The sequence below is a fragment of the Onychostoma macrolepis genome, chromosome 19, assembly GCF_012432095.1.
Source record: "Onychostoma macrolepis isolate SWU-2019 chromosome 19, ASM1243209v1, whole genome shotgun sequence".
NCBI lineage: Eukaryota > Metazoa > Chordata > Actinopteri > Cypriniformes > Cyprinidae > Onychostoma > Onychostoma macrolepis.
The window spans coordinates 15782643-15797098 of record NC_081173.1 but is presented as its reverse complement, the minus strand read 5'-3'; the positions used below and the strand labels follow the sequence as shown (position 1 = coordinate 15797098).

At 36.7% G+C, this 14456-nt stretch overlaps 1 protein-coding gene across 1 annotated transcript in view; it reads right to left on the bottom strand.

Moving 5' to 3' along the window:
• The window catches only part of LOC131525346 (zinc finger MYM-type protein 4-like), a 44263-nt gene that overhangs the window by 28901 nt on the left and 906 nt on the right, over positions 1-14456 (bottom strand). The gene's annotated exons all lie outside the window — the stretch shown is intronic.

The window sequence follows — 14456 nt, the reverse complement described above, 5'->3', positions numbered from 1 at the left end:
GGAAAGGGTGGTTTAGCCAAGGTTTTAAGTAAAGAGGAGGCCAAAGATGTTTTTACTGAATTCCATACAAATGCAATTGGTGCCCACTGTGGCATAGTAAAAACCACTGATGCCATCAGTAAAAGATTTTATTGGCCTTCCATGACTGTAGATATCAGAAATTGGGCAAGTAGAAATGAATGATTACTTTTTCATATGTTAATACATTCTCGCACTGTTAAAACTACCATCTCTGTTAGGTCATGCACTGTGCAGTCTGTCAGGCTAAGCAAACAGAAATCAAAAACAAAGCTGATTATACACCTGTTGAGGTTAATTAATGTAAATGGAATGCTTATATTATTTTCTACTTATAAAATCAACCACATTAAACATATGTCACTTTTTTCTTCAGGTGGCTGAGCTGTGGGAAATTGTTGGAATGGATTTAGTGGGAAAGCTGAACTGAAAATGGCTATCAGTATATATGCGTGATGATAGACACAAAGTGGTGTGAGGCTTTCCCACTAAAAACTAAAAGTGCAGAGGAGGTTACAGGTTGCATTGTAAAGTTATTTTACAAATTTGGTGCACCAAAAAGGTTGTTAATTGACCAGGGCACAGAATTTGTGAACAAGGTTAGGGTTATACTTGAAATAGCTGTTTTTAATTTGTTTCTTTAGGAATTGGGAAAAATTCCTAATTATAAAAATTCCTAATTTATAATTCCCATTGATTGTTTATATACAGATCAATATGGGTGTCTGTCAGTTACTGGGAATCCAAATAAGTTTTTGTACACTGTACCACCCACAGACTAATGGCTTGGTTGAAAGACTTAATGGCACAATTCAAAAGGTATTAAATTGACAATTCCCAATAAACTAGTTAAACTATTGACAATCGATGGTAGTTGAAGAATGTCTATTCTCTTGTCCCTCACATTAACATTTAGCTGGTTGATTTGTCAAAATTACTACATCAATGAAGAATGTTTTACTATTGATGGCTCTTCTTATATTCAAAGGTCATTGAGTAAGCTGGTGGGAAAGCAGCCACAAAATTGGGCAGACTACTTGGAGGCCACAATGTTTGGTCTCCGCACAAAAAAAAAAAACACATGACTACACAATATTCTCCATACTTCTTGATGGTTGGCCGTGAAGCTAGATATCCATGTGAGGTACCTGACAATTATGAGGTTAGTATTTTACATGTCAATGTTTTTTGCAAACCAAAGTTAAATGCAACTTTTCTTGCCTAGATCAATGAGAGCATTGAGGATATTGTAGCAGAAGAGTGTGTTGCAGAATGCATTAAAAGGCATGACAGGATATTCAAAACCGTATAGGAGACTATTAGTTAGTGTTCAACGTAAAATTTAAAAAAGAAAACTGGAAGAGGGATTATCCCTTGAAATCAAAGTTGGAGACAGAGTGTTGCGTCAGAACATGCGAAGCAGGCAGAGAAAGGGTGGTAAATTGGACCCAGACTACATTGGTCCATACACAGTTATGAATGTGGATGGCAAATCCATTGATTTGAAGGATGATAAAGGACGTTCTTGTCCAAAGATTAACAAGGACCATTTAGTTCATTTTTTTTGAGGAGTATCCCTCAAAAGTCCCCAAAATCAGTGATTCCTTTCCCATTACGGTATCCTCAGCCCTCACTAACCCACCTGGCTTCACCCCTGCTGCTACCACCCAGCATCCTGTCTGTGCCGCTACCACCCAGCCTCCTCTGTGTAAACTTTGTTTTAGGTTATCAATGCATACTTGTCCTACCTCCATAAAAAATTATGCTGGCAAGGCATATGTGCTTGATTCCTTTCAAGCAACAAGTATTTGGCAAGGCAATCCCAGTTCAATGAAAAGGTTAAAAAAAAGAGAACTGGTGAACTGGACTGTTGTTACAATGTTCCATTGCATCTCTAGGGGAATCCAGCGGTGTATGATGTTCTTATTGGGACAGTTAATGAGAACAATCACTTGAGGCTCCTGGTCTGTTTCTTTCCATTCTTGTCCTTCACTGTAAATTAAAATAGTTTAAATTCAAAGCAAGATTCATGCATAATTATTTTTGCAGGTGATATATCCTAACAAATGGAGAATACTGTACCTAAATTCGCTTGGTGAAAACCAAAGTAAACTGGAACACTGTAAAAAGGCTGTAAGGTCAGTACAAAATATGCCCTTCTTATACATTTTAATTGTTAGTCTGATAATTACCTTTTATTAACATTTTAAATATTTCTAATTCAAACAAAGCAAATTTATGGCCACAAAAGGAAATCTTGGGGAAAAGTGGGAATGTGGTAAAGTACCACACTGCTTACAGAAGGATGACAATTCATGTGGGGTATTTGTATGCAAAGTACGTATATATTTATTTAATTAACTAATATTTAAATTGTTAATTTATGCCCTGTTTTCATTACATCATTTTGTAGTTTGCAGAAGCTATTTTAAAAGGAGGTAATTAGGAGTTTGAAAGCACAGTGCCCAGCATAAATGTCATTCGCCAAGACATGGGCCTTTGCCTTCTACAAGAAACAGGTATACAGGTGCTGGTCATATAATTAGAATATCATCAAAAAGTTGATTTATTTCACTAATTCCATTCAAAAAGTGAAACTTGTATATTATATTCATTCATTACGCACAGACTGATATATTTCAAATGTTTATTTCTTTTAATTTTGATGATTAGAGCTTACAGCTCATGAAAGTCAAAAATCAGTATCTCAAAATATTATAATATTACTTAAGACCAATACAAAGAAAGGATTTTTAGAAATCTTGGCCAACTGAAAAGTATGAAAATGAAAAGTATGAGCATGTACAGCACTCAATACTTAGTTGGGGCTCCTTTTGCCTGAATAACTGCAGCAATGCGGCGTGGCATGGAGTCGATCAGTCTGTGGCACTGCTCAGGTGTTATGAGAGCCCAGGTTGCTCTGATAGTGGCCTTCAGCTCATCTGCATTGTTGGGTCTGGTGTCTCTCATCTTCCTCTTGACAATACCCCATAGATTCTCTCTGGGGTTCAGGTCAGGCGAGTTTGCTGGCCAATCAAGCACAGTAACACCATGGTCATTGAACCAGCTTTTGGTACCTTTGGCAGTGTGGGCAGGTGCCAAGTCCTGCTGGAAAATGAAATCAGCATCTCCATAAAGCTTGTCAACAGAAGGAAGCGTGAAGTGCTCTAAAATTTCCTGGTAGATGGCTGCGTTGACTGTGGACTTCAGAAAACACAGTGGACCAACACCAGCAGATGACATGGCAGCCCAAATCATCACTGACTGTGGAAACTTCACACTGGACTTCAAGCAACATGGATTCTGTGCCTCTCCACTCTTCCTTCAGACTCTGGGACCTTGATTTCCAAATGAAATGTAAAATTTACTTTCATCTGAAAAGAGGACTTTGGACCACTGAGCAACAGTCCAGTTCTTTTTCTCCACAGCCCAGTTAAGATGCTTCTGACGTTGTCTCTGGTTCAGAAGTGGCTTGGTAGCCCTTTTCCTGAAGACGTCTGAGTGTGGTGACTCTTGATGCACTGACTCCAGCTTCAGTCCACTCCTTGTGAAGCTCTACCAAGTGTTTGAATCGGCTTTGCTTGACAGTATTCTCAAGCTTGCGGTCATCCCTGTTGCTTGTGCACCTTTTCCTACCCAAATTCTTCCTTCCAGTCAACTTTGCATTTAATATGCTTTGATACAGCACTCTGTAAATAGCCACACCTTTCAGTAATGACCCTCTGTGACTTTGTAAGGGTGTCAATGTTCGTCTTCTGGATCATTGCCAAATCAGAAGTCTTCCCCATTATTGTGGTTTCAAAGAACAAGAGATACCCAGAATTTATACTGTAGGGATGGTCATTTATTCAAACTCAAATGTAAATATTCTAATATTTTGAGATACTGATTTTTGACTTTCATGAGCTATAAGCTCTAATCATCAAAATTAAAAGAAATAAACATTTGAAATATATCAGTCTGTGTGTAATGAATGAATATAATATACAAGTTTCACTTTTTGAATGGAATTAGTGAAATAAATCAACTTTTTGATGATATTCTAATTATATGACCAGCACCTGTATATAATGTAAATATTATATAATATAAAATGGACATAAGGTACAACTGACACATTTTCACCAATATTATGTGCATCACTTTGATTAATTTATTTCCACAGAGGACCTTTCTGAACAATGCTTGACCTGTGGGGACAAATATCTATACACAGAAGACACTAAGGACTCTCGGTCTGCTAATTAGCAAACAGTTCTTCGACGTTTCACCCTGCTTCAAAACATGTTATAACGTCAGTGTCTCTTTCAGATTCAGTGTGACCACTGCAATGGATGGTTTCACTGGGAATGTGTAAACAGACCCAATATAAAAGACAGTTTTGTTTGTCACGGATGCCAAGGCCCTGCTTAATTTTGTATTAAAGGTCCCATGACATGCTGCTTTTTGGATGCTTTTATATAGGCCTAAGTGGTCCCTAATACTGTATCTGAGGTCTGTTTCCCTAAATTCAGCCTTGGTGCAGAATTTCAGCCACTATGAGCCAGTCCCACAATGAGCTTTCCTTAGGACGTGCCATTCTGTGTCTGTAGCTTTAAGGATGAGAGAGGCGGGGCAAGGTGGAGGGTGGGGGTGTGACCTTAACCAGCTTGCGCTACCATGCGCTAATGTTGACAGTGGATGTATTGCAATGGCTCATAGACACACAGTCATTCAAGCTTTTCAGTTTGACCCAGAATGTGATCCGGATGGAGAAGCACTGGATGAAGAAGTTGCAACTCAGCAGCTACAGCAGGACGTCTCCGAATGGTTTGTTTAAAATATTGTGTCTGGATACGGTACTTTAGATGGTTTGTTTATGTATGCTGTTTCAGTTATTATCATATAGATAATGCTAGCCATAGGCTCGGATGAAGGAAAAAAAAAAAATACTTCGTTGTTCATTTGTACATCCAAACACCGAGCAACTGCCATGCTTCGCTCGTTTGCAAGCCATGATGTCTCTCGAGGAAAAAAAATATTGCACTGGTCTCGCACAGTAGTAGCTCATTTTCTCATGGGCGGGCAAAGCAGAGAAAGGGGAGGTAACCTTTCCCCGTATGACGACATAAAGGGAACATTCCAGATTGGGTCATCTGAGCTTTCATTTTCTCAAAGACGAAGCAGGATACACAGGGCTCGGTTTACACCTATCACCATTTCTAGCCACTGGGGGACCATAGGCAGGCTAGGGGAACTCATATTAATGTTAAACCTCATAAAGTGAAATTTTCATGCCATGGGACCTTTAAGGCTTTCTTTTCTTTTTCTTTCTTTCTTATAATGCACATCTTCAGATAACATGCATTCTGATAAAGCAAATAGAGTGAAATGCATTGTTTTGGGTAATTATCCAATAAATAAAAAGAGGAAAAAAAAGTTGACCCGTCTTCTCTTTTATAAAAGTGTAAATAGTAGCCTATTTAAATCACATAGTCATAATGCTCAAAGTAGGCTGTGTATTGTGTCAACATGAGCCAAGTGTAATTGTGGTTAAAACGGGCAAGAAATAACACAAAACACTAGGGATGTAACGATTAACCGCGAGCCGGTTGAAAATCGATTCAAATATGTGACGATCAGAGGTGGGTAGTAACGAGTTACATTTCCCACATAGCAAGCACACTCGGGCCGATTCTGGCTGAAATGCGGCACTGTCGGCTCAGTCACGACGTCGGTGAGAAGATAATGGGCCAGAGCCGCGCCGACTCTACAAAACACTTCTGGTTGACAGACGGCTTTTTCTCTCTGGGCCGATCTCGGCTGAAAGCTGTTGTACGCGCGGCAGGTCCACACTCGGTGTAGTTGTGTGTCTCTACCTTCGGCCCGAGCTGGTTTTGTCTCCGGCGGCCGCTGCTAGAATGAAGATCCGCCTGAGAGAGAGATTTGGCGGTTAATCCTGAGGAGATTTCGGCGGGCACAGGTCTCAAGAGGAATACTTCAGCTGCAAAAAGGTAAATTAAGTTATTTAATGATCGATCTAGTGTTGTTTGATGTTTAAATGCCAGGAGGAGTATAGTTTTTAGATGGTTTCTGTTAGGTTTGCGATGATAATAGCGTCAGAAAAATCATTCGGTCCGGATATATTGAGTGTTGATGAGTAACGTTAGGCCTAACTGTCAGGCGCGGTCTCTTTAGGAAAACAATATGTAATTTTTAATATGAAAACCGATGAGCTGTATCCAGTGCACGATAATGTAAGGTAATTAAATTTTAATGAGTTAAATTCCATTTTGTTTGCTAGAATTCATTCGATTCATCTTTTTCAACGAGTGATTGCTATTGAATCAAAGGAGTCGGACCGCGCTGCTGGAGCCATAAACATCTATACGAGTGACTCTGTCTGATTCGATTCACTTAACCATTCAAATGAGTCATTTGTTTGTAAGTCAAACTGAGCACGCTATAGTAGCATTACACCTGCTAAGATAATTCAATATGTGCAATCTGAATTTAATAATAATATTTATTTTGTGGTAACACTGCCGTGTGGGCAGCTCTGACAGAGAAAAACACTATAGATACGTAAGAGAAAGCCGTAAAATGTAAGTGCATCATCTTTTGTTCTTGAATGGAGGCCTAATCTGTCTGCTGCACTTCAGCAGGTTCAGTTTTAGAGTGAATGAAAACTTCTGAAGCATAGATATGCCGTGTGATGTGATTAAAATCATACTTATTTTACTGTGGTGGGGATTATTATGAGCAAACAAATTTAAAAGTTTAATCTGAACACTATATATATGTAATCTGACATTTATTTATTTTATTTTTTTACAGAAATTCTGAGCTGCTGCATGAACATTCATCAAACATATAAGGTGCGAATTCTGGCTCTCGTCCTAATGATTGTAAAAGCTGTAATGCTTAAGATTAAATAATTACCTTACAATATATATTTGTACATATTTCAAGGCTGCAATTTGGAAAAAACTTTCAAGCTAATGCTGCTGAAATGGAGGTCAAGGGACTATGAAGAGGTGGCTTCCAGCTGATCAAAAGTGAGTACTTCAGGAGGCAGACACACTCTGTGAGTTTAAAAGACCATCTCTTTAACATTCCATACACATGACACACTATCACATTTCTATAATTCAAATCTCTTAAAGGATTTTTATGCTGCACCAATTAGGGTAAGCAGCAACACTTCCTATAATATCTAATGTACATGTTAATTTGTAAGAAGAATGACATCATTGCTTATATTAGTTGCTTATATACTGTCTCACCCTTATCCCTAGGTTACAATAATCAGCTGATCCAGTCGGTATCCAGACCAGACGGTGGACCTGCACCAGGAGTGACCACAACACATCCCTGACTGTCAGCGGAGACCATGTCAGCTAGATGACAGATCCCTGTGAAGACCTCACTGATGGCCTCAGCACAGATCCTCAGCAAAGACTACGAGAACCAGACAAGCCCTCTGCACAGACCCTTTTACCAGCTTCACCTGCTGGCGTGATGTTTCCTCATGCAGAAGAAGTTGGACGAAATATTCTGAATGATATCAATCCACAATCTGACTTGTGATGCAGCCTGGAATAATCACACCACGTTCATTCGTTTGGCCAGACGAGACTGTTTCCTGACTGAGCCGGGTCTTGTTTGGGTTTGGGTTCCTTGTCACTGTTGCCTTTTGTCTTGCTTGGTTGAAGACACCTAATATTCAGCAATATTATTGACTTGACTGCACTGACACCATTTGATAAGAACTGAACTGAATTATGACACACAATGTTTTATATATGAAGTTTATTTGCAGAAACGGATAACGGATAAAATTTTGTTTTTTGTTATCATGTTTTTGTTTTATTGTGTTAGTTAGCTAGTATTTATTAGTTATTCTTTACCTAATCAAAATAACCTGCATGCAGTTTGATTGAGATTAATTGGAATGCACAATGAAAAACATGATTTTTAAAATTGTTAAAACAAAGTTATCTGTTTCTGCAAATGAACTCTTCATTTTATATATATATATATATATATATATATATATATATATATGCAGTAAATATAATTTACTTGTTACTGTGTGGTTTAAAAAGTGTGAATGTTTATACTGTAGTGCATTTGTTCATGTATATTTAAAGTATTTGGTAATTTTATAATTAAAGCCTTTTTAATGTTTTTAAATGGTTGTATTTGTGTTTTACTGCTGAATTACATTTAGCAGTTTCTAGCCACATTCGGCCCGGGACCAAGCCGAGTCTCAGCCAGATCTGGCTTAAAGTGTCTGGGCCAGACCTGGGCCACATAAAATAATAGAAGTCACTCTACAGTATGCGGGCCAGATCTGGGCCACGTCAATAAATAAGAGTCATTTTACAGGTTGTGGGCCACATCTGGGCCAGAGGAAATAGTTTGAGTCGGTTTTCAGTGTGTGTGCCAGTTTTGGGCGGGGACCCAGCCAGAACTGGGCCAGAAGTGAAGCAAGGTTGTGGCCCAGAGGTGGGCCAGACAAATTTTGCTATCTGGGTTACTTCGTTACATTTACTTGAGTAATTTTTTTGGGTAACTAATACTTTTAGAGTATATTTAAAAATGGGTACTTTTACTCTTACTCAAGTACATTTTAGTGAAAAACGGTACTTTTACTGTTACTGTGGGCGACGCCCTCTCGTTACTTTATCTTAATGCAGTACAAGTTAAAAATCCTTCAATTTATTCCAAGCGCGCCATCTACTTTTTCCTGGGCAATGAGCGATGCCCGTTCGCGAATGATTCATTCTTTTGAGTCAATTCTGTTCAAGGCTTGATCAAACCAGTTGGCAGACCAGTGAATCGGTTCGCGAATCAGTTTGAATGATTCGTTCAGTTCCCTGCAGCACGCGCTGAGTCGTCTGAAGCGGCTCTCACTCAGAGTTGTAGAAGAGCGTTGAAGACGTGGCTCTGGATCAACAGTCAGTTGAAAGCAAATCTGCAAAGGCTATGGTTTGCTAGCTATGAAGACCTTTATTAGATGAACACCGCGTGTGCTGGCGGTTCCACAGGTATAGATTCGATTACAATACGATACCACTATGACATTGCCAGTTTGTTGTACATGTACCTTACACATTAAATACAATGTATAATTTATTCATTAAATAAGCTGTCAGAGAGTATGAAATAAACACCCGATAACCAGCGTTAGTTCCAGGAGGAATGCCTTGCCTGGAAACAATTAATATTGATATTTTCACAATATTTACGCTTTCAGAAATAAAGGCTACATTTGTTTACATTTTGCAGAACAGACGGAAGAAGATCCGTCAATGTGCATTTTTCGTTATGTTCAGATGTTCTGTAGCGGTCATGTGAGGAGATTTCATTCTTCTCCGTGTCAGAGGTTATATACATATATACATTTATTATACATAATATACTTTAAAATAATTTTATTTAATTCAGTGATGCAAATCTGAATTTTTATCAGCTGTTACTCCAGTTTTGCTGCTTAATATTTTTGGAACCTGTGACATTTTGTTCAGGATTCTTTTATGAATAGAAAGCTAAAAAGAACAGCATTGATAATAAATCAGGCTGATACGTATTCTGATTTGCATCACTGAAATAAATTACATAAAAAAAAACATTAAAAGTATTTTGAACGGCTGTGTCTGTGTGTGTGTGAGTGTATATATATATATATATATATATATATATATATATATATATATATATATATATATATATATATATATATATATATGTGTGTATGTATGTATGTATATATATGTATATGTGTGTGTATATGTATGTATGCATGTATGTATATAAAATTTTATCTAAATATCTATATATATATATAAATAAAAGTATACTATATGCAGTATATGATCCAAAGTAACTAGTAACTAACTACTTGAGTAGTTTTTTTATCCGATACTTTTTTACTCTTACTCAAGTAACTATTCAGACTATTACTTTTACTTGAGTAAATATTTCTTCAAGTACTTTTACTTTTACTTGAGTACAGTTTTTGGGTACTCTACCCACCTCTGGTGACGATTCAAATCGGTTGAGATGCGAAACAAATCGCGATTCAATTAGGGTAGTTTATATGAATGCATGTCTGAGGGGAACTTACTGTCTTTAGAAAAGTTTAGATGGTATTTTTCTTCTCATCTTGCCTCTGTATAATGCGTATTAAAGTTCATAAGTGCAGCGCTGCTTTGTTTACAGCGGAAACCAAGGAAACGCATAAAGCGCCACCTGCTGGCAAAACTGAAGTCATACCATTCTGTTTTTGCTTCAAATTTCGAAATTATACAGTCTAATTTAGGTTAAAAACTGCTCCTGCTGCATGTATGCAGCATCTTTGTTTGGATCATGTTTAAAATGCAGTGGTTGCCTCTAATTCTAAATGTAAAGAGCACAGACAAAGCCTTATTTAGTTTTTATGAAGAGATTTCTTTTATTTATGTTACTGATTTATTTGATTTGGGGCTTGTTATAAAATTTCAGTTTAGTTGTTATTTACATTTACATTATATTTACATTTTGTTATTTAGCAGACGCTTTTATCCAAAGTGACTTACAAATGAGGACAATAGAAGCAATCAAAACCAACAAAAGAGCAATAATATGCAAGTGCTATATTAGTATATTATTATAGTGTTATATTTCAATTTCACAAAGAAACGTGCAGCATTTTGTCCAAGCAATAATAAAAGAACATATTTAATTTATAATTTGTCTTAAATCTAATTTTCTTAAAAAAGATCATGAATCGTGAATCGAATCGAATCGTGAGTAGGGCTGCAACTAACGATTATTTTAATAATCGATTAATCTGTCGATTATTTTTTCGATTAATCGATGAATTGGATTTAAAAAAAAAAAAAAAGCATTCATTTCCAAACCTTTATTCAAAAACAGAACTAAAATCTTTAGAAAGTGCACAAACATGTTGCTCCTTGAACATCCCTGAGCTGTTATAATAATAATAAAATAAAATAAAAATGGACTAACACAAAAAACATACACATGTATGCTTTACATCTGGGGAATTATTTTAATTTAAATAATTAAAATTATTTAATTTGCAAAAAATTAAATAATTTAACAACACTGCGTCGTTAGCGTTGGTATTGTATCAGACACCTGCACTTAACATTATATGAAAATCAAGCTCAAATGGAGTTAATAATGTTTTTGACCAGAGAATGACGGAGATGGAGTGTTTTGTCTGTCGTTAGAACGGCTGTAACTGTTATGCAGAACATTATGCTTTCATCAACTTTTACAGGTTATATAACTTTGATTGTAGCTATATGGGCGCTTAGTTTTTTCTTGTTGTTTAATACACTTGGCCAAAATCTCAAATTAAGCGCTTATGCACATAATGCACAGGATATTTAAAACGTATATAGACAGCAAATAACTAATTCTTCTCCACTCTTCAAACACACAAAAACATTATCCTTTACTGACATAGTGTTTGAGTAAAGAAAACGCTGTACTATTCAAACACCAATTATTTATTCACCCTTGCATTGCGAAAAAGCAGAGATCTCATCTTCTCCAGGCTGTGCGCGCGCGTCAATCTGAACGGAGGCGGGGTGAAGTTACGAGGTCTCGCTGAGAGCTCGATGATCCAATGGCGTTACAGTTTTACTGACAAGTTATTTTAATGCTTATAATTGGTTTACTATTTTAAAACTCTCTGATTTAAAATAATAAAACGAATTATAAGCGACTCAAGTTTGGATAATTTTTCACAGCACCTGACTGGGCTAGGGTATGGCAAAACCCTAAAACGCCGCCCCTGCTCCCACACCTTGGATGACTTGGGTCGCACGGATTTCTCTGCCTCCGCCATGTATCTTTCCTCTACCTCCGCTCGTTTTTTTTTTTTTTTTTTTTTTTACTTTTTGTTTTTATTTATGAGGTGCCAAACTCTGCTAGCATCTGTGCATGAGAGAGACCGAGTGTGTTCACCAGCTCCGCTCAACTAAAGTTTTTTTTTTTTTTTAATAATCAAACGTCTCGCGTCGCGCGACACAACGAATCGATTATGAAATTCGTTGTTAACGCTTTTAGTAATCGATTTTTATCGATTTTTATCGATTTAATCGATTCGTTGTTGCAGCCCTAATCGTGAGTTGAGTGAATCATTACATCCCTACAAAACACCACCAGAGAACATTTAAAAATGTTTATTTAAACATGCTTGTTAGCTAGGCTACATCAGAGTTTTATTCAGTCATTCTTACTAAAGTTGTGATGCTGCAAAATAAAGAACAAGTAAGGAAACAGTTTACAGCTTCAAAAGATACGACAAATAACAGAAATATCAGCTCGATTCGTTTGTGCTCTGGCTTTAGTCTTTTTAATCCCTGATGTTACAAGGTTACACAGCAAAAACGATTATTTAAAATCAGAATAAAAGCGCTCTAATAAAAGCACATGCAAAATCATTTTAACCGATCATTTAGGGCTGCAACAAACGATTATTTTGATAATCGATTAATCTAACGATTAATTGACTAATGGGCGATTATTCCACTGATTAATCAGTAGACTTTGTTTGATTATTCATCTTTTGCAACTAGTTAAAATATTAAGTTACACATATTCTAACATAAATAAAGGTCACTTCAGCTTTAGAAAAGCATATTATGTAATTACAATTATTATACAATTAATTGGTAACACTTTACAATAAGGTTCATTAGTTAACATGAACTAAGAATGAACAATACAATACTTCTACAGCATTTGTTAATCTTAGTTAATGTTAATTTCAGCATTTACTAATGCATTATTAAAATCACAAGTTGTGTTTTTAACATTGGTAAATGCACTGTGAACTAACATGAACAAACAATGAACAACTGTATTTTTGTTAACCAACATTAACAAAGATTAATAGTTAAATGTAATAAATGCATTGTTCATTGATGTTAATTAATACATTAATGTTAACAAATTATACCGTATTGTAAAGTGTTACCAATTAATTATACAAATAGATGTATTTGGCACACAAAATGAGATGACAGACAGAGACACTCTCTCACCATTTAATTAGCTACATGAAAAAGTAACTGAATGACACATCTTGCACATTCTGCCTAACGTCTCCTTTTGTAAGTCATATAGATAAGAAACAAAATAAAGGTAAGTGATAAGACGCTTTGGATAAACTATTTTATTCACAACATAATGTCTTAAAACACCTTATAGGGTTATGATAACCAAAACAGTCCTGAGCTAGATCAAGCTTTGATCTTTGTTAACCAAACTATCAGTTTAAATGAAATTATTTTTTTCCCACTAATAAAAATATTTTATCACTAGCTAGCTCCACACTGGAGAGCTGCTTTACAGAAAATCAGATTGTAATTCTAACTGAAAGCAACACTGGCTCTGGTTTTTCATGTTTAATACCGTAAATCTGCCTGAATTAAGGCTATCTATTGCATATAGTACTATATAAATAAACATGATGTGACCGGACTTTACTGGAGTAACGTTACTGAAAAGCAGAGCTCATGCAAACATCCACATCGTTGTAATCAGATGCATTTTTAACTGCTGCTTTCACACTGCTGTCAGTTTTAGTTGTGTTTATTTCGTTACTGAGAGGAAAGCGCGCAATATATATTTACATATTCATCCAAACGCCGCTCAAGTTCTGATGCATTTTCTCTGAAGCGCTGTCTGTCTTCTCTTGAATTGCATCCAGGAGGGATGAATTACAGTCTTGCGCTACAGCGCCACACTGGTCGAACCGCAGTATTGCAGGCTCTTGCATTAGATCAAACGATTACTCGACAACAAAAATATTTGTCGACAATTTTTTATTGTCGACGTTGTCGATAATGTTGACTAATCGTTGCAGCCCTACGATCATGTAAAGAATATTCGCCTTTATTACTTAATGGAAATAATCCACCACAGAAAACAACAGTTTCCATTCCATTCAACTGTTTGCGGTTCAACAAAGCCACGCCCATCGCGGAGCGACCTTATGCATATTCATCTATACCCCGCCCACTGGAACAGTTTTTCACAGGAACCGAATATTACACAACACCGCCACTTGTGTAAACTATGCCAGAGCACATACAGACTCACGCACCGGATGCCGTGCGCGTGCTCAGTGCAGTCAGACATTGCGGTGTATCAGACGTAAAAAATGATAAAAATACTGTTCAGTTTCTCGCACAAACCGATCGTTTCGTGTCTTAGGACATCAATGTATAGTCACGAGCCGCAGGGTTTAATTTGGATTTGTCTGTGCATGTTTTTTTTTTACTTTCAAAGATTGTGTCTTTGCATTATAGGACTGACAGACTGCAACGGTTTGAGTTAAAAATCTTCGTTTGTGTTCTACTGAAGAAACAAAGCCACCTACATCTTGGATGCCCTGGGGTTAAGCAGATAAACATCAAATTTTCATTTTTGGG